We start from the raw sequence: 22,190 nt of genomic DNA, 5'->3' as shown, positions 1-22,190 counted from the left end.
AATATTTGCGTGAACCTCCTAAGCTTCTTGGGCGTGTATGGGAAGACAAATGATACAAAGGAAGCACGGCAGGACCAGCAACGTTTGAAAGACCCTGATGACCGGCATCCGGAATGGTTTCAAGGTCGTGCCAGCTACGCTCTGACCAAAGAAGAGAAGGTCATCTTTTTTGAATGCCTGAGCAGTATGAAGGTCCCATCTGGATTCTCGTCCAATATAAAGGGAATAATAAACATGGCGGAGAAAAAGTTCCAAAACCTGAAGTCTCACGACTGCCACGTGATTATGACGCAATTGCTTCCGATTGCTTTGAGGGGGCTCCTGCCGGAAAATGTTCGAGTAGCCATTGTGAAGCTATGTGCATTCCTCAATGCAATCTCTCAGAAGGTAATCAATCCAGAAGTTCTACCACGGTTACAGAACGATGTGATCCAATGTCTTGTCAGTTTCGAGTTGGTGTTCCCGCCATCCTTCTTCAATATTATGACGCACCTCCTGGTTCACCTAGTCGAAGAGATTTTCGTTCTCGGTCCTGTATTTCTACACAATATGTTCCCCTTCGAGAGGTTCATGGGAGTATTAAAGAAATATGTTCGTAGCCGTGCTAGGCCAGAAGGAAGCATCGCCAAGGGCTATGGAAATGAGGAGGTAATTGAGTTTTGTGTTGACTTTGTTCCTGACCATAAGCCGATTGGTCTTCCTCGATCACGGCACGAGGGGAGACTAAGTGGAAAAGGCACGATCGGAAGGAAATCAACGATATGTATGGACGGCCATTCTCTGACTGAAGCACACCACACTGTACTGACCAATTCCAGCTTGGTGGCTCCGTACTTTGAGAAACACAAGAATATTTTACGCTCTGACAACCCGGGGAAGCCTGAATCCTGGATTAGGAAGGCCCACATGGAGACTTTCGGCAGTTGGTTGAGAAAACATTTAATGAATGACAATGATGTTGTAGATCAGCTGTACATGTTGGCCAAGACACCATCTTCGACTATAACGACTTTCCAAGGGTACGAGATAAATGGGAATACATTTTACACGATCGCCCAAGATAAAAAGAGCACCAACCAAAACAGTGGTGTCCGCTTTGATGCAGCAACCGAGAATGGGCAAGAGGTCACATATTATGGTTACATAGAGGAGATATGGGAACTTGACTATGGACCCTCCTTTAAGGTCCCTTTGTTCCGGTGCAAATGGTTCAAGCTAACAGGAGGTGGGGTAAAGGTGGACCAGCAATACGGAATGACAATGGTGGATTTCAACAATCTTGGTTACCTTGACGAACCATTCGTCCTAGCGAAAGATGTCGCTCAGGTTTTCTATGTGAAGGACATGAGTAGCAAACCGAGGAAACGGAAAGATAAGAAAACGATCAGTACATCATGCGATGATCCAAAGCGCCACATTGTTCTTTCAGGGAAAAGAAACATCGTGGGAGTGGAGGACAAGACAGACATGTCAGAAGATTATAATATGTTTGCTGAAATTCCGCCCTTCAAAGTGAACACCGACCCAAGCATTAAGTTAAATGATGAGGATGCTCCATGGATACGGCACAATCGTAAGCAAGCAGGGACACAAGGGAAGAAATGATGTGTAATAATTTATTGTACCAAACTTTGTTGAATGGATCATGTGAATTATATTACCCGTGATGTGTTTGGTGTCCATTTTCGAATGATTCGAGATACCACTGATGATACATGAAATTTGGAGTGATTTAGTCATACTCCTGCCTAGGCGTATAATATGCATACTCGTAGTCTTCATAGCCGCTGTCGTCGTTGTACTGGTAGTCGTCGCCTTCTAAGTTGCCGCCGTCGTCGTCGCTGCTGTCGTCGCTGTCGTCGGGCGGCGCTCGTGGCTCGAACTGAGGGTAGCGCAGGCGGGGGATATCGCCGGCCGTGATGTAGTCCATGACGCTCTGCAGAGTCCGGCCGTACCACCATAGCCGACGGCCGGCCTCGTGGAAGTTCCCAGGAGGCAGACCGTCCTCCTCATACCTGGCGAGCGCCCTCTCACGCCGATTGATGAAGAAGGCGTCCCAAGTATGCTGATTATCGGGATGCCAGCGGGGATTCATCCGCTGCTCCGGCGTGAGGTCGAGGTAGTAGTGGTTCGTGATGGCCGCCCGGCGCGCAGTACCCTGAGGGACGGGAGGGACCGGCACGCCGCCGGCGCTTAGGCTCCAGCCGGTGGGGACGCGGTAGCCCGGTGGACAAGGGTAGTTCGAGGCGCAAAGCTCCTCCACCTGCTGGTAGGTTAGAGTGGGTGCGGTGGAAGCCATGAGAGAGTGATGAGAGATTGTAGAGATGTGATAATGCTGGCCAAGCCGGGCTACATATATGTAGTGAGAAATGGCGGGAAAAATGGGAGCGGGAAGACAGGAGGCGGGAAGACAGGAGGCGGGAAGAAAGAGGCGGGAAGACAGGGAAGAAATGGCGGGAAGAAGAGGAATCCAGAGCTGGTCATCTAACCTTTAGTCCCGGCTGGTTGGTGCAACCGGGACTAAAGGCCAGACCAACCGCGACTAAAGGTCGTTGCGCGCGGGGAACGCAAAAACGACCTCTCAGCGGGCGGATAGGAGAAGAAAGGGGCGGCGCGCTCACGGCTCGGGCGAGAGGCCTCTCAGCGGGGCATCACAGCCACCGCACCAGGCAGGCGTGAGCAAGATGGGTCGAGGCCGAAGGCCGGCCCAGGCCGGGGGGGAGAGAGGCTGTGGCCAATGTTCCCTTTAAATGGATTCTCTTTTTTCTGTCCCGTTTTAGGCAGATTCAATGTATTGTCTCTATGCATATTTTTCCTACGAAAATATGCTTAGAAAACAGAAAATAAAATGTTTGAAGTTTCTATAAAAGCAATGATGATTTTTCTGAAAAGAAAAAGATAAAAGGTTCTGAAAATAAAAGAAGATTTGGGGGGGGCCTTTAGTCGCGGTTGGTCTGGCAAACCGCGACTAAAGGTTACCCTTTAGTCACGGGTCGCCTCCCCAACCGCGACTAAAGGGGGGGGGGGGCGCGGGAACGCAAAAAACCCGCCAAAAACCCTTTAGTCGCGGTTGGGGAGGCGACCCGCGACTAAAGGGTACCTTTAGTCGCGGGTCTCGTCCCCAACCGCGACTAAAGGGGGGGGCTATAAATACAGTGCGGGTCGCCTCCCCTGCCGCCGTCTTCTCCATCTCTCTCGTCTTCTCCGATTCCAACCGTCGCGCGCGCGCCGAAGGCCTGCCGCCGCCGTCGCCCTCGCCCTCGTCGACGCCGCCCGCCGTCGCCCTCGCCGTCGTCGTCGCCCTCGCCGTCGTCGCCGCCGTCGCCGCCCTCGCCGTCGCGGTTGGTTCCTTTCATCTTTCCCGCGCCGCGCCCGCCTTCCTCGCTTCCTTGGAAGAACGTCTTGGAAGAACGAACGTCTTGGAAAAAGAATGTCTTGGAAGAACGTCTTGGAAGAACGAACGTCTTGGAAGAACGTCTTGGAAGAACGTCTTGGAAGAAAAAGAACGTCTTGGAAGAACGTCTTGGAAGAACGTCTTGGAAGAAAAAGAACGTCTTGGAAGAACGTCTTGGAAGAACGTCTTGGAAGAAAAAGAACGTCTTGGAAGAACGTCTTGGAAGAACGTCTTGGAAGAAAAAGAACGTCTTGGAAGAACGTCTTGGAAGAACGTCTTGGAAGAAAAAGAACGTCTTGGAAGAACGTCTTGGAAGAACGTCTTGGAAGAAAAAGAACGTCTTGGAAGAACGTCTTGGAAGAAAAAGAACGTCTTGGAAGAAAAAGAACGTCTTGGAAGAACGTCTTGGAAGAAAAAGAACGTCTTGAAAGAACGTCTTGGAAGAAAAAGAACAGAGACTATCTATTTAAAAGTTTCATCGAATATAAAAAGTTTCATCGAATATGAAAAAGAACAGAGACTATCAAATATGAAAAAGTTTCATCGAATATAAAAAAGATCATCGAGTTAAAAAATCATCAATTTAAATAATTAATCAATCTAAATTGAAAAAAACTAGCAAATGAACCAGCGAATCGGCGGTCGGCCAGTGCAAAGCTGAAGCAGCAGGTTCACGGTCAAAAACTCTAGTTAAAACTCTCCGTGACGCCGTCGTCTGCCGCCCCGTCTCGCGCTCTACCGCGACACCCTCTCCCACCCCTTCCTCGCCCCCTCCTTTTGCCACCGCCCTTTCGCCACCGCCACCGCCACCGCCCCCCTTCTTCACTTAATTAATTTGTTTTTACTACATGTTTTCAGGACTGACATAATGGCGGACGATAGAGCTGACCCGATTATGGACAACTATGATCCGGACGGTGAAGCACATATGTTCGGCATCATAAACGGCGATATTCTATATGTGCCGACCGGAGAAGAAGAAGATGATATCTCTTCTTATCTGAACCTTGACGGTGAAGATGAAGGGCGCCGTCAGCAAGATGATGCCGAACAAACGTCGATAAACGACGATCTTCAAATGGAAGTAGCAACCACCTCCGGCGCCGAGGTATATATATACATTGAGCCTCTGGTGATACAAACTAACTGATTTGAATAAATATGTGTGTACTAACGCGCGCGACTCTCTTTCTTATTTTAGCCCTCGGCCGGATCGTCGAAACAATCGAGTACGTCGTCAAAGCGTGGCGCAACCAAGACGATGAAACAAGGAGAAACATGCACCATCGAGGTTGTCGACAGTGCAACCGGCAGGCCGCTGGAGCCCCGCAAGAACGCCACCAAGTTTGTCAGCCAATGCGGAGCCGTTGTTAGAGACAACGTCTCGATCACCGTCCAGGAGTGGAATGAGCCAAAGAAGGCACGAATTGCTGCAGGTTTCACTTTTGTCGATAAGAGAACAAAAAAAGATTGCTTCAAGAAGCTTATGGAACATTTCGTTCTACCTCCGGAATACAACAAATTCGATGAGGAGGGTAACAAGATTGAGGAAAACAAGGAGAGGAGGAGGCTAGTCAAACAGTTCGCTCTTCATAAGATGGCCGACGCATTCCGGAAATTCAAGCAAAATCTAGCCCATGACTTTGTCAAGCAGAACAAGACTCCGGATTTCAAAGGACAATATGAGAAACTGAAACATGATTGGCCAGAATTTGTGAAGCAAAAGAAATCGGAGCAGTTCATTCAAATATCGAAAAAAAATAAGGAAAATGCGGCTAAGAAGGAGTACAATCATATTATGGGGCCAGGAGGGTATCGCATTTTGTTGCCTAGGTTGGAGAAGATGGAGAACGAGCTGAGGGCGCGAGGAATCCGTCCAGGTACGGAGGGATGGGACCCAAGGGCCAAAAGCTGGTGGTACGGGCATGGGGGAACGCTGAACCCGGAGACAGGGGAGTGTGTTTACCGGGGCAAATTAATTAAACCCACCCAAGCCCTTATTGACGCAATGAGGGATGCTCAAGAGGGGAAGATCAAGTTCAACAGAGAGAACGACGCGCTGACAAAAGCCCTCGGGAATCCTGAACACGGAGGACGTGTACGAGGCATGGGGCACATTCCGTGGAAAATAGGGTTCCCCCAGAACGATGACCCGTACGGTTACAGAAGCCGTAAGAGAAAGATGGATCGGGAAGCAGATGTTGTGGCGCGGTTGGCATCGGAAATGGATGTGATGAAGAAAACCATGAGTGTACTAGTAGCCGAAAGAGATGCAGCTCGGGTGCAGCATGAAGATCATCCAGCGGATCTCGGAAGCCAGCAGCGGAGAAGCAGCGTGGCTTCCACGGAGGCCCCACCGGCTGGTGCAGATGCACCGACGATCGAAATTAATGCACCGGAGCCTCTGGTGGTCGAAATTACTGCACCGGAGCCTCTGGTGGTCGAAATTACTGCACCGGAGCCTCCTCGCTACCCCGTGGATGATATAAAGGAGATGAAAGAATGTCATCTGTATTATCCTATCGGGAACATGTCCATGAAGGTAGCCATCGGCAGTGCTTTACCATGTTTACCTGGAGCACTCCACCACAACAACCCCATTCAAGATGGCTATGCTCGTGTCACGGTGGAGGACATAGTCCAAGGGTTTGAGGACCTGGAGATTGACATTGCTACACCTGAAGGGGAGAAAAGACTTGGAGATGTCAAGCGCCATTTCATTCTATGGCAAAAGAAGTTTATCAAGTTTCCAGGCGAGGCGCCAAGGACAACAAGTCCACCCCCCTACGGTGGTGGTGGTGGCGGTGGCGGTGGTGGTGGTGGTGGTGGTGGTGGCGGTTCACCTACACCTCCGTCACGTCAGCCGACGCCCCCCAGTCCACAACGTCCGGCGGGTGATCAGACGCCGCCCCCCAGTCCTCGTCCGGCGGGTGATCAGACGCCGCCCCCCAATCCACCTCCGGCAAAGAAGCAGAAGCAGAAGCAGTCCTGGATTATTAACCCGGACCCTTATGTACCTAAGACCACAAAGGTACCGGAGCCATCACTGAAGCCTCTCCCCACAAGGCCTTGGGAACGTAGTGCCGAGGAAGTCGACGCGGCCGCGGCTGCTGATTTGGAGAAATGGAAGGCGGACTGCAAGAAGAAAAGAGAGCCCGAGCCCAAGCCAGTATTTTCTGATGAGCAAAAGAAGTGGGCTAAGTCATTTTTGAGCACACCGTCCCAAGCCGCGAAGAATCTGCCTGACGACTATGCACGTGAACTTCGCAGGCAGGCACTCATGTTCAAGGAGAACAAAGAGCGGGAGAAGGCCGAAAGTAAAAAAAAGCGGGAAACAAGTTGCCCAGCTCGGGGAACAAAGTAAACAATCGATTGCCCCGCTTATAGTGGAAGCCGCCGGTCCGGATGCCCCCGAGATCATACAAGCTGCGGCAGCACAGGGATTGACTGCAACGAGTGCCAGAGAACAAGCGGCCAACTTAGGTATTACTCTTCGTGAACTGTTAGGCCTTGATGAGGCGCCAGTGAAGGAGGTAGTAATTACATATGTCAAGAATGGGCCTCTCGTCGAGCCTCCGCAGGAAAAGGATCTACCTCCACAAATGAAAGGTCTGCTGAAATGGTACAAGGGTTACATAAAAAATAAAAGCGCCAAAGATTATATTTATGCGGAAGTTAGACATGAGCATCACTTGAAACATTACTATGTACAAATTGAACTGAGTGAATTGTTCCAGCTTTTCAATCTGCGCGATCTCGACAAATCTATCATCAGTTGCTACGTTCTGTAAGTGATTTATTTCTACCCCATCTCGTTCATATTGCCTGCACTATATATATGTCCTAACTATATTGTTGTGTCCGCTATTATACATGCAGAATGAAGATTAAGGAATGCAGAGTAAGGAACATCCATGATGTTGGGTTCATTGACCCACACATCGTTAATGGACATGTGTTGGAGCATCACCCCGCTGACATGGAGGCAGACCTGTGGCAGTTTCTTACAAAGCAGGAACTCAAAAGTGATATTCTATTTCCTTACCATTTTGGGTGAGTGTTTCTGTCTTGAGCACATTCTCTTTTGTTTACTCCATGCATGGTATGTGGCCGGCTAATCGATGAGTTATGCATGACGTACTGTGCATGTATCGTGTCCGCAGGTTCCACTGGATTCTGCTAGTAATTAAAGTTAACACCTCAGAATGTCTCGTCCACGACTCTCTGAATATGGATCCAAAGCTTTGGGGCGGCATGAGAAGAATGCTGCAGAAGTAATTATTTTCATTCATTTGCGCTCTATATCGATCGGCCTATTTCGTTCATTTCCTAATATCAAGTAACTAATAACTCTCTTGTTCATTTAATTTTCTTTGCCTCGTAGGGTTTGGAGACGGTTCGTAGATACAAAGGTCGGTGAATTCAAAAAAGAGCTAGAATTCAAAAGGTCAAAGCCGAAGAATGCTGGGGATATTCAGCCAGCGGGGACCAATCTATGTGGATACTATGTCTGTGAGATGATCCGGAGATACACCTCTGAGCGGGTTCCGAGTGATACCAATGCTAAGAGGAATAACCTCCGGATGATGCTTAGTCCAGAAGCTCGCTTCCGACCACTTCAAGAGGAACTAGCTGGATGGTTCAGCAGGGAAGTCCTCCATCCTAAAGGAGAACACCATTACGAGGACGTAGAACTTTATATGCATTAAATTATGTATGGAAACTTGTTCAAAATTGTATATGGTCATCCGATGATATTGAATATATATTGTATATTCCTCTTGAATTCTTTTTGGTTCTAATTTCAAATTTGTTTGAAATTGTACATTCATATGCATGTATGTAGTACCGTAGAATATATGAAATTCCTTCAAAATTAAAATAAAGCACAAAAGAAATAAAACAATACAAATTAAACAGAAAACAGGTTTAGGGGGGGGGGGCGCGCGCTAAAACCCTAAACCTGTGGCGGCCTTTAGTCGCGGTTGGCCAGAAGAACCGCGACTAAAGGTCCTCCGCCCCGACGGCCGCCTGGCGCCCACGTGGACGGGCCTTTAGTCGCGGTTCTTAAGAAACCGCGACTAAAGGTGGGGGGCTTTAGTCGCGCTTAGTTGGTCGCGGTTGCGCAACCGCGACTAATGGCAGTTGCGAACCGCGACCAAAGGCCTTTTTTCCACCAGTGTTGTTTCTTGCGTCGGCTGTTTATGACGTTTTCATGCGCGTGTAAACCGTTGCGGCTCATTAATTTAGCATCTACTTTAAGCTAGAACGGAGCCTCCTGACAGGCTAATTTCAGCTGTAATTTTCAAGCGTTTGTTTCAAGCACTGCCTTGGTCCTATCAAAGTTGTCTGTAGGCCTAATAAATCTGGATGGAGGGAGTATCATGTTATATAACTGAGAATGGCAAGATTTAACTGAACTGGTGGTATGGAATGTACTCAGATTCGGACTTCTCAGCCTGTAATATCAAGGAACTTTGGTTTGTATGAATATCCACATAATTTATACCTCACCGTGGCAAGATTTAATGAATTAGCAAATTTCTGCAACCAATTCACAACCACTGAATCAAACAGAATAAAAATATTATTACATCAGAAAAATTGAAGAATTGCATCTGAATTTATTAGAAGAGAATACCAAACAAACAAGGCTTGGACACTCGGAACTCCACCCAGGATTTGCATCTAGATAGCGAACAAACTGGAATTCACAAAATGATGCTCCAAAGAACTTAATCGATAGCCACTATAGAGTTTACATAATCACTAAACAGGTACTCCCTCCGTACTTAAATATAAGTCTTTTAAGATATTTCACTAGATGTCTACATACGAAGCAAAATGAGTGAATCTATACTCTAAAGTATGTCTATATACATCCGTATGTGGTCCATTACTGAAACTCCTAGAAAGACTTATATTTAGGAACGGAGGGAGTACATCACAATGCAAAAAAGCAAAGTGCCAGCAAAATTCTCACGAATTCCTAACGCAATAAACCGACCGAGACGAATGACCTCTTAGATTGGGATTAACGTGCTCCAGCCATGTCCTAGTGGATTCAATGCCATAAATCCAAAAATATTTTGTAGCCGTAGCAACGAGTAAGTGAACCAGTAACACACGCCTGAACTAATTCCTCTGTAAAAACCTGCAAATGGGTAGGAAACATGAAAAAATACAAGGTCAGGAATACTATGTCTAGTATCAAGATTACTACTGATGCTGTGAAGAAGTTGAACCATTTGGGCATTCTTAACCTCAGAGCTCGATCAGGCGGTACGCATTATTTTCGCCGAGTACAAAAGCTTGCATGATTGGAGTCAGCGCACTGCGACGGGATAGGAGAGGAGAATAATGGCGGGACACGAATAAAGCTTGCATGGTCGACTCGTGTCGATCGACGGACGGACGGAGGGTACAAGTCTAGAGTTCTAGACTAGATGTGGATTAGCAAGGGAGGCTCTGAGCTTTCCCCTCGTGTTCTGTTCTGTCTGCCTCTCACCTACTGTAGTACTGCATTGTTCTCTCATCCCCACCGAATCCTGCATTGAAGATCAGCAGAGATCGAGTTTGGGACGTGACAAGAAAAGCCGGTGAGGTTTGGAGACAGACGCCGAGCGATCACACATTAGGATTTAGGATGCTGCTTTATTCCGACGTGACACCACTGTACCGCCACCGCACTCACCCGGCAAGCTACAAGAGCAGAGCAGAGAGGTGCAGCAGGGGCAGATTCAGGGCTGCCAAAGATTTCCCCACCTTCACTAGTTTCGCCGCAGGCCAGAGGCGTTCGTCCCATTCCTGGATCATTACTGGGTATTGATAAGTTTTAAATTGCCGGCTATTGAATTTAGCGCCTGACATTTTTAATGAGTTATTTGGGCCTATAGATGAACAATTTAAGGCTATAGCGGGCTATAGCGGCAAGATTGTGAAGAAAAGCAAAATAGCTGGACACCGCATAAACAGCAATAGCGGCAGCTATAGCTGATAATAGCCGGCAATTTAGAACCATGATTGGTATTGGTATAAGCCCCCTCCCTTTCCTGCTGCATGCGATACTTTCCTTGCTTCCTCTGCTTTCTCGTGTTCGTCTTTGGCATATCGAGGGGAAACCAAAAGGTGTTGCGATCTCTGTTCCTCTCCCAGATCTCTGATTTCCTACTAGTAGATTTCTTGGCCTGGCCATGTGCATTTAACTGCAAGTGCTGGACAGTGGAATGTGGATATGGTTTCAGACTTTCACTTCTGTCTTCTATGTAGCCGTTGTCTTATCAAGATTATTTCAGAGAAAAACTGTTAGAGCTACCTTTGCTTCATAATAATTATTGTCTTGATTAAGACAAGGTTTCTGCCTCTGCTAATGATAGCCTCCTCTCCATTTCCCATGGAATCCATGTGCTTGTATAGCATGGGATGGATGGCTGTCTTTTTTTTTTTTTTTTTTTTGCGATGGGGATGGCTGTCAGTATGTACTCCCTCTGTAAACTAATACAAGGCGTTTTAAAGTAGTGGTGATTTACAACGTCTTATATTAGTTTACAGAGGGAATACATGGTTGAGTGTGCAGCTGCTGAGATAACTTGTAGGATATCATGCCAACATGGTCAGGGTACTATCTGTTTACTGGGTGGCTGTGGCAGTATACAGAGGATACTCTGCATTTCTCTTCTTTCTTTTCGGCGAGTGCTCTATTTTAACCTTATACAACACAAAAAATAAGTACATTTACATTATTAATAAATTTGTAGGATGTCCACTTTGTAGCTTGTGACTTTTTTCACAAGTTCGTTTTGATATTGATCTTCTGCAGGTCTATCGCCATTTAGTTAGATTGTGACAATTGTTTCCTTTATGCAGTTCACCAGTGACAAAGGGCCCTCTCTGGTTGCTTTTAATATGAGTATGAACTATCACTGACTTTGTGAGAATTATTTTTATGGGAAGATAAATGCTCCATAAGCAGCCCTCTGGTCGTCGGATTGAACCCCTTAAAATGGAGAGGGTTAGGACTATTCTGACTCATGGATACCCATACCCACATGAGCACTCGAGACATTTCATGATTAGGAAGACTATCAAGCCAAACTACTCAAACTTTAGTCGTTGGTAAGCAATCTCTCGAGTCTGTGAAAAAGTAATTTTAAGTAAGACAAGATGTATTAATTCCCTGAGACTGTTTCTAAATGCAGGTACGTCGCTTGGGTATATATTCTTGGCAGCATTATACCATCTCCGAAGTTTTCAGTCAATGTGCTTGGATATTCTTTCCATCTTCCTTGTTATTTATATTTCCTCTCTAGTTTTCTCGATCGCTCTTCCATGTCATATTTCTTGGACTCTGGTATTTGGGTCTCGTTTCTCGCACGGCGGAGAAAAACCCAGAGATGCTTACCATAATCCAAAATTGTGCAGTAAGTTTTTTGGCATACAACGATTCACGTTTCCGTTCATGCATCTTCATTAGATACTTGTGATTTTTCTAAGATGTGCATTTTCTGTCACATCACAGGTGATAGGTATAGCTTGCTGCGTGTTCTACAGCCACTATGGTAACAGGACTCTTTCAAGGGACAAATCTGCTAGTTGGGTTCCATTTTCACTGTGGAGAAAGGACAATGAGGACAATACGCTGATTTCAGAGCTATTTTGTTTCCTGAAGTGGCAAAACCAGTTTTGATCGTCCTGGTTTGCTCCCGTTGGCTCTGCCAGTGATTACCCACTTCTCTCGAAATGGGCCATTTATGGAGAAGTTAGTATATATACTTCAACTTCTGTTCGTGCTTTGATTTCTCTTCTGTTTATTTATTCTTCTATTTTTATCTCGTATGTGTGCTTCAGTTAGCTTCCAATGGATCCGAACACTCCAACATCATTTCACCTGTCTACTCGTGGTAGGCTACATTCATTGGTCTTTACATGGCTAATTATGCCGTGGAGCGATCAACTGGGTATGTCTACTGTCTGAACTCATCCATCTGGTAGATACTAAGATTCTTTTGATGTTAAAGAGTCAATTACACCATTGGTGTTTAAACTTAATGGAAAAAAAAATCATTTTAATGTTAAAAGTTGTAACATGCATTGAACGGGTGCCACAACTTGGCTCGAGCGTGCATATACGGCGCAAAAAGCCTTTGGCTAAGAAAATGGGGCCGACGAGGTGCGCCAGCATGGCATGGGACCCTTCCTCGGTGACTAGAAGACAGGGACTGGGCATCTAACCTGGTTTTTTGTGAAAACCCCACTCAACATTTTATGTTCATAAAATAGCCCCTGGTTTTTTTTGCAAAAATCGCTTAATGAAATTCTCACAGAAAAACCCTCGCCTCATCCGTCGGCAACCTATAAGAACAAAACAAATAATGGTGCACACGAGCTTTAATTTGAACCACAAACCTATAGAGTGCGCGCTTGCGTGCGTAGCCAACATTGGCATGGCATTCTGCTGTCCAATTTGCATACTGGTTCTTTATGTCCTTTCTGGTAAATAAAACATTTACATAAAATGAAAAAAAAGATATCCATGGAAATTGATCAAGCAAACTTATGCAAACGAGCACCTGTGTCACTAGACCGAGAACGTTATTTAAACAACGTTCATGTATTGACTTATTAATTTCAATTATATCCTTATAACTAAATTATGAAATAAAAAATACATTTGTATAAGTAATTTTAGAAAAATCTTATATGTTTTTAAAAATGCTTGTATAATTAAAAATGTTCATTATTTTAATAAACACTAATGCTATTAAATGAAATTTATGTTTCTTTAATAAAGTTTTTGTGGTTTCTAAATATATATACATATACTTGTATAGATAAAATTAAATATAAAAATATGTTAAAGAATAAATAGGAGCCTGGTGTGCCTCCAGACTGCTGACGCTAAAATGAATATTATTTCTATTATAAAAAAATGTTGCTTTATTTTATTAATATGTTTTATAACAATACATGATTTTATGAAAACGCGAACATTTTAATTTTAGTTTACTTGTATGCAAATGCTTTTAATCACACAAATTCCAACTTGATTGCTACTACTGTGAATATAGTTTATAACTTTTTACTTTCTTAAGAATTGATATAAAAGAAAAAATAACTTGTGGAAAATCGGTTGCACTGCCTGCAGCCAATTATTATATTTCATAATTTAAATATATGGACAGAGTCAAAATTATTAAGTTATTACTTTCTAAAATTACAGGAATATTTTAAAATGTATTTTTTTGTATATCAGTTATAAAGTTTAATTATTTATTGTAAACATGAAATGTGCTCTGTTGGATTGGCATGCACGGTTGCAGGTTAGCATGTTAGATCAATTCCCAGTTTCCCACGGTCATCTTTTTTTCGTTTAGATGAAATTTCTTATTTGCCGGAAAGGATATAAAGCAACAGTATACTTATTGGATTATATAGGTGATGCCTAGGGTAACTACGCACCTCAACGTGGTCTCCTCAAATCGGTTGTTCCAGCCCCCGGACGGAGCATATATATTTCGTTTTGGTTTTTTATATTTTTTGTTGGTCTCTGACAGGTGGGCCAGGGTGTTTTTGTGATGAAAAAATAATTGTAAGTGTTTTCTGCTAAAAAAATCAGGCAACATGTTTTTTCTGCTAATAATTGTAGGTGTTTTGTGCTAGCCAAACATGTTTGTCTAGCTGATAAGAAAATAGGCTAGAAAAAGACGCTCAATATAACTTACTCATTCATTCTCCTTGTTTCCTTGAATTGTTGTATAGATGGACTCTAACTCATCCTTTAACAATTTCGGAGTATGAGAGTCTGAAGAAACTATTATTGGAAACGGATTTTGACCACATGGTTCGCTGGTATTCTGGGTATGTTCTTGATCTGCACATAAGCTCTGACTATCCACTTGATGTTGCAAAAATGGATGACTATTTGTCGATATGTTCTGCAGGACCTCAACAGATTTGCTTAAAACTGTTTTCGACCTCCTGATATCAGTCTGGCTTTTTGTTGATCGATTTGACATGCGTATGATGCAGGTACATGCGTGTGATTTCAAGGCCCTGAGTTCCGATTTTGGTTTAGAGGATGCTTGGATACGTTTTAGTCCCATGACTAAAAGTAGTGAGACTAAAACTTGCTAGCCTCACCCATACTTGGATCCAAACACTATAGAGACTAAAATCAAGTTAATGACCATTTATTATCCTCCAATCCAGAACTCGTGTGAGAAGTTAAATAAGGAGAGAGAGGACTAATACACATTTTAGTAGAGGTACCCCTGACTAAAAGATTTTAGCCTTAAGACTAGTTTTAGCCTCTCTTTAGTTAGGGGTGCTTGGAACTTTAGCCTCTTAAAGAGACTAGTTTTAGTCCCTTTGATCCAAGCACCCTCTTAGTTTTTTGTTTCCTTCAGTCTTTCATTGTCTTAGAATACCCTCCCTCCTAGAAGTTCGGTCTTGTGCTATAAATTGCTTTCACATTGTTATTTATTCTACAGTCCCTAGTTGAGCCTATTGCTCTGTTAAAACATTGACATTTCTTTACTATCTAAAAAAAGTTTTCTCCCGCTTTATATTATAAAGCAACCATCACCGAATACAACCGAGACGTACACAACATACACATCCGAGGCAAGAAACAAAGGTGTCGGGCATCGACAAACCACCCCACCGACAACAATAGAGAGGTGAGTGAGACAACAACGAAACCGGGCCTCCAAAGTAATGCCTTCAAGAAGGGTACGACAAATATAGGTGTACCGTGTCACTCGCCCCTACCACCGCACCCTAACTCTGTCAACCACCCGGAACCACGCCACCCGCGAGGCCATGGTTGCTCGCCCGCACGTGAGACGCACGCTCCGCCCACAAACATCGTGCCTCCCACCGCTAGGGCAGCTACCCTACAACCAGGCATCCGCAAGATCAACACAAAGGCCCCGACTTTGGATCAACCAACGACCCTCGACCGATATAGCCACCCGCAGATGCACCACCGGCAGAGCTGCGCTAACCCACCCATGGCCGGGGAACGTGGAAGAAAGGGGAGCGGACGAATCCGGACCGGCACTGTGCCGATGACAGGTGACGCGACCGCATCGAGGCCACCCATCCCTCATACCGAGCTCCCCACCGAACACGAGGGAAAAGGGCGGGGGGGGAGGAGCACCCTCGTGTCGCCCCACCGTGGTAGCTGGCACAACTCTCCGCGAGGCCATCCGCAAACGTGCGTCCGCACACGAGGGAGACAAAATCGACTAGTAAATGTTTTGCTTGTCATATGCTAGTTTATCACAAGTTGAAGTCCATATATATATTAATTATTTTTGCCATCTTGTTATATTGGATTTTGATTCTCCATGTTTATCTTGTAATAAGCTCTTCATAAAGATGTTGATTTGTTCCCTTCTTTTGCAGATATCTAAATCCATCTCATTTACATATGAGTAGCATTTTTATGCCCTTTGGAGTATGCTCTCCATCCTCTTACTTGATAAGTTGATATACGCCTGAGCACATAGCATTGGAAAAACCTGAGCTTCCTCTTGGAGCTTCTGGGCTCAGGCAGTATAGCCGACCACAATGTTTTATGATTTCTGGAAACCAAGGTAAATATTACCTACATATGATCTGCACTATACTTTGTGATTTATGATATTCTTATACATGTCTTCTTCCTTGCCCATCAGTGTTCCAAACTTTTTTTGCTAACTATGTCTTGGTATCGGAGAAGTTACACTATATTCTTTTAATACATTATTGTGAATAGAGCTATGTAAATAAGGATGACAAAGGATGGTCCACAACTTGGGGTTACCTCAGCCTCTGTACGTATGTGCCTCCAGTCGCTTTGGACGAGCATGATCTGGGTAAGGATGCACTTCGTGCTCGGCTGCAAATGCCCTCGAGGACTTATGTAGAATAAGTCGAGTTGTAGCACCACAAAGATATCCTTCAAGTGAGCCGAGTCACGCATATGCTTGTCGATTTTATCTTTGATTAAATAGCGACCCTGTAATACATGCCATGCCCATTCAGTCAAGCTTTCTCCTCCTCCGATGCCCTTGGCGACCATGCCGGTTGTCAGCTCTAGCAGAACAACACTAAAACCGTAGATGCCAGTCTTCTCGCTCGCCCTTCCATTGTACTGATAGTATTCCAAAATTTGCATTCAGTTAGTGGTCAATGAAAATGTTTAAGATGCCTTGTTGGATCTGAGATTCTCACCAGTGGTCATATACATGTGTGTCCCACAAACGGCCGACATGTGGTGGAATAGGCCTGGGTTGACAACCATTCGAGCAAGCGTAAAGTCATCGATCTTGGCATGGAGCTGTGGGTCAAGCAAAATGTTGCCTAACTTGATGTCCCGGTGGATAATAGTATGTCTGCACTCTTGGTTGATGTTGTTGAGGCCCCTGACATCATCAATAGTGATGATCAGCCTTGTCGCCCAGTCCAATGGTTTAGGGGAGCCTGCGGTCACGACAATGCAGCTAGTCGTCGAGGTTACCCTTCTTCATGTGCTCGTAAACAAGTAGCTTGGAATCTTGGCTGGAAATTATGCACAGCAGCTTGATGATGTTCTTGTGATTACTGCCCCCCGATGTCTTCACCTCCGAGTTGAATTGCTTGTGGTCCAGATTTTCTGTGTTGCATATCTTCTTGACAGCCACTATTCTGCTGCTGTGATCCTCAGTGGCACTATCAAGTCTAGGATGTGGACATGGTACACCTTCCTAGACCCGCCGCTGCCGATAATGTTCTCCTCAGATATATTGTTGAACAAGTCGGATTTCATGTAGTCTGGAGGTGTGAATGGTGTCATTTTCCAACGAGCCACGACTTCTTTCACCACTTGTGTGTTCTTTCGACATCGAAAGAGCAGACGTATGATGATGCTCATGCAAGCGATAATGACAGTGACACTAACCACTAACAAGATTATCATACACTTCTGGAGGTGGGTGCCTCTTTGGCATGTTGGGAGATATATCCTCGAGGCCCACTTGACACAAAGCCCATGGTTTTGAAGGAAGTTTTGGTTGTGATTTGCACTTTGCAAAGTGAGGGGCACCTCCCCATTGAGTTGGTTAAATGACAAATTGAGGGACGCAATTGAATGGTTGCCGAGGTCGGGAGGAATTTTGCATGTTAGCTCGTTGTTGGACAAATCAAGCACTACCAGTGATGAAATAATCTTAATGCTCCATGGCGGTATTGCACCTGATATACGAATGTTGCTAAGGTCAAGTTATTTGATATTCTGCAACAATATAATTGATGTTGGTATTGATCCAGGTATCTTGTTCCCACTTAGTGACAATTTAGAAAGCCTGTGGAGATTGCTTATGTTGACAGGTAGCTCTCCTGAGAGTTGTTTATTCTCCACCATTAACACAAGTGGCCCAGTCCCAAACGTCGGGATCGAGCCAGAGAAGTGGTTGCGCTGCATCTCAATTCGAGAGTTATTTGAAGATATCTGTTTGGGCATAGTGCCAGTAAAGTTGTTGTCTGATATTAGCACCATATGCGCCAAGGACATCCACCATATATTTCCTAGAAACTTCCTCGAGAAGTTTTTGTTGTCGAGCATAATGTTTTCCAGCGAGAGGTAGTCGCAAATGATCATTGGGAGCTCGTCAGATAAGATATTGTTAGGAACTACAATGTTGATTAGTTTCCATGAGCGCATAACTACTCCGACACTGAGCCAAACAAGTTGTTGATGTAGACCTTAAAATTTCCAACCAGCGAGTGCTTCCCATGTTCTTGTGGTACCTCTCCCTAGAGCATATTGTCGAATAACTGGATGTATTGGAGGTTAGGAATGATGCCCATGCTTATGGGGATGGGGCATGTGGAATCAATATTGTATAAGATGATGATAGTTAGTTTCTTGATAGTCCCAAAGCCATATAGTATGCATCTAGTGAGTTTGTTTGCCGACAAGTCTATCTTAATCAAATTCACTGTAGCGATGTTGCACAGCAGCTCCCTGGTGAGTCTATTGTCATATAAGTACACGATCTAGAGCCTTTGGTGCTCCTAGATCCAGAGGGAATTGAACCACTAAGCTTGTCCCCCATAGGTCCAACATGGTTAGTTCCTTTAGACTTGAGAATGCCTATGGAATCTCACAGGTGAAGCCGTTCCTCTCAAGAAGCATGTTCTGGAGTGTCGAAAGATTAACCATCGGCATCAACAGAACTCCACTGAAGTTGTTGTTAGTTAGGTTGAGGTGCTTCATAGATGGTGATAGTTGGCTGATGTCTTGAGGTAGGACTCCATGAAAGCCGTTGTAGGGGAGATCAAGGTAACGAAGACAGGAGAAGGCATAGAGAGTGATGCCAGGGAATTTTCTAGTGAGCTTGTTGTACGAAAAGTCGAGGTGGATTAGGTACTTGAGATTGCACATATAAGGAGGTATGTTGCCAGTAAGATTCAAATGCATGAAGGAAATCCCCGTAATTAGGCCTCCACCGCTTGCCACAGTTGACAAGACACCAACTACAATGATGTGTTGAGCAAAACAACCGATCATTGCAGCTGGGCTGGTGTCAGTTGTGTAGCAGGAGGTGGAAGCCTAGTTATGGAGCTTTCCTTCAAGAATTTGAATTTTATAGGCAACATCCCTCCATATGTGTGCAACCTTAAGTACCTAATCCACCTCGACTTCTCATACAACAAGCTCACACGGAGATTCCTTGGCATCATGCTCTACGCCTACTCCTGGGTTCGGTACCTTGATCCCTACTACAATGGCTTCCATGGAGTGTTTCCTCAAGAGATTAGTTGGCTATCACCATCGATGAAGGATCTCATCCTCACTAACAATAACTTCAATAATATTCTGCTGATGGCGATGGACGAGCTTTACACACTCTAGAAACTGCTTCTTGAACAAATGGCTTCACCAACGAGATTCGAAAGGCATTCTCAAGCCTAAAGAAACTAACTATTTTTGGACATGTGGGGAAACTAGCTGAGTGTTCCGATCCTCGTGTAGATGTGGTAGCACTAAAATCTCGAGATCGTGTACATGTATGACAGAGGACTCATCAGAAGTTGTCATGCAACACCACTATGGTGAATTTGATTAATATAGAATTGTCGACAAACAAACTCAGTGGCTGCATACCAGAAGACTTTGGGACTCTCAATAAACTAACCATTATCATCCTATACAACATTGAGTTTATAGCCCGCCTCATTCCCGACCTACAATGCATCCAGTTGTTCGAAAATATGCTCTAGGGTTAGGTACCATATGAACGTGGTAAGCACTCACCGCTTGGTAATTTGAAGCTCTACAACAACAACTTGTCTGGCTCACTACCGGAGTAGTTATGCTCTCATGAGAAAATATTCAACATAGTAGTTTGTAACAATTGCTTCTCCTACAAGCTCGCGATGATCATTGACAACTACCTCTCAATCGATAATATTATGCTTGACAACTACTACTTCTCGGGCAAGTTTTCGATGAATAGATGGTCATTGTCGTGCATACAATGCAAACATTGAACAACAACTTCACTAACACTATGCTGAAAGAGAGATCTTCGAACATCTCTCGTATTGAGATGCACAACAACCACGTCTCTGGCTGGATCCCGACGTTTGGGACTGAGATACTAGTGTTGATGATGCAGAATAACCACCTTTCGGGAGAGCTACCTATCAACATAAGCAATCTCCACGGGATTTCTGAATTGTCACCTAGTGGGGACAACATACCTAGATCCATACCACATCAATTACATTTTTGTGGAATCTCAAATCACTTGACAACGGCAACAATCGTGTATCACGTGCACTACCGCCATGGAGCATGGAGATGATTTCCTCACTCATAGTACTTGATTTGTCCAACAACGATCTAAGATGCAAAATTCGACCTAAGTTCAGCAACCATTCAATTGTGTCCCTTAATTTGTCCTTTAACCACTCAATGGGGATGTGCCCCTCTCTTTGCGAAGTGCAAATTACAAGCACAACTTCCTTCAAAACCATGGGCTTTGTGCCAAGTGGGTCTCGAGGATAAATCTCCCAATCTCCCATGGAGGCACCCACCTCCACAAGTGTATGATATTATTGTTAGTGCTCGGTGTCACTTTCATTATCGCTAGCATGAGCATCTTCATATGACTGCTCTTTTGGTGTCAAAATAACACACAAGTGTTGAAAGAAGTCGCGAATGATTGAAACATGACACCATTCACACCTCTGGACTTCATGGAACTCGACGTGCTGAACAACATATCTAAGGAGAACATTGTCAACTATGACGGGCCTTGGAAGGTGTATCATGTCCACCTCCATGGCCTTTGTGGTCTCACTGAGGATCGCAGAAGCAGAATAGTGACTGTTAAGAAGGTATGCAACATGAAAAATCTAGACCACAAGCAGCCCGACTTGGAGGTGAAGACATTGGGGAACATCAATCACAAGAACATAATCAAGATGGTCTGCATAATCTCCAGCCAATATGCCAACTTGCTTGTTTACAAACACATGGAGAAGGGCAGCTTCTACGACTGGTTGCACCACTATGACTACAAGGGCGCCCCTGCACCATTGGACTGGTCGACGAGGCTTTCCATCACTATTGATGAAGACAAGGGCCTCAACTACATCCACCAAAAGTGCGGACATGGTATTATCCACCGGGACATCAAGTGAGGCAACATTTTTCTTGACCCAGAGATCTATGCCAAGTTCGTCGACTTTGGGCTTGCTCAAATAGTTGTTAAACAAAGCCAATAAAACCATATGTCAGCCATTTGTGAGACACACGAATACATTGTCCCCCGATCAGAATCTCAAATCCAGCAGGCCTTCTCAAACGCTAAATGAATGCAAATTTCACATAATATTATCAGTACAATAGAAGGACGAGCTAGGAGACTAACATCTACTCTTTTGGTGTGTCATTCTGCTTGAGGTGACAACTCGCGTGGTTGCCATAGGCGTTGGACGAGGAAAAAGCTTGGCTGAAATGGCATAGAAGCTATTACACGACCGCTTTTTAACCAAAGACAAAATCGGCGAGCACAACCATGGCTCGGTCCACTGGGAGGATATTTTGTGGCGTCGATACTCGGTGTATCATGCATGAGTCCTCAAGCACATCTGCAGCCGAGCATGAAGCACATCCTTACCGAGCTCATGCTCATCCAATGCGATGGGAAGCACATATGTACAAAGGATGGGGCTGAACCCATGTTGCAGAGGATCGTGTCCGAGAGGGGCACCTCCATCAGCCGGTATGGCCGCCGACGAGACTCTGTAGCCCATACATCGGTCTGGGGTAATTAAGGTACGGTCACCTTTATATCATTCGTTTTTAACTCAATTTTCTTGTTGTAGGCAGCTCAATTTATCAGTTGGCTGTCTAGCCGGACTCATTTGTCGCATTTGTATTCATGTTAATTGGCTAGCAGCTAGTTAACATTTGATTGTTTTCTTATTGTTATCAGGTGGACCATTTTGCTTCTGGTGATCACTTGTCTCCTCCGGCTGTCTAACCAGATGGTATGGCTTATGTCGCTGCGCCTGCTACAGTTGCGTTTGGCATAAACGTGACCATGTCTTAGATGAGTTTGGGCTTGTAGAATGACTGAATGAGCATCAATAATCGCGCTTGCTTTTCCTTTTCTGGGCACAGTGTAATGGAGTGGGGTTTAGTTCTTCAGTCCAAGATGTTGTAGCTAGCGTAGCTAGTGGCTTCATGCCATCACCAAAGGATTACCTAGCGATATAAAATTAGGAAGTGTCTATTTAACATTTGACTGAAAATAAA

General features: G+C 44.8%; 1 long non-coding RNA gene across 1 annotated transcript; it reads left to right on the top strand.

The window, feature by feature from the left end:
- The first annotated feature begins 13,856 nt into the window (after nt 1–13,856).
- Nucleotides 13,857–22,190, top strand: LOC123452038. Its single transcript, XR_006632556.1, has 5 exons — nt 13,857–14,251; nt 14,335–14,422; nt 15,803–15,993; nt 16,155–21,707; nt 21,868–22,190. It is a non-coding gene; the product is annotated as an uncharacterized LOC123452038 (long non-coding RNA).

Source organism: Hordeum vulgare, chromosome 5H, assembly GCF_904849725.1.
Source record: "Hordeum vulgare subsp. vulgare chromosome 5H, MorexV3_pseudomolecules_assembly, whole genome shotgun sequence".
Taxonomy (NCBI): Eukaryota; Viridiplantae; Streptophyta; class Magnoliopsida; order Poales; family Poaceae; genus Hordeum; species Hordeum vulgare.
The sequence above is the reverse complement of the archived record's forward strand: the minus strand, read 5'-3'. Positions and strand labels throughout refer to the sequence as shown.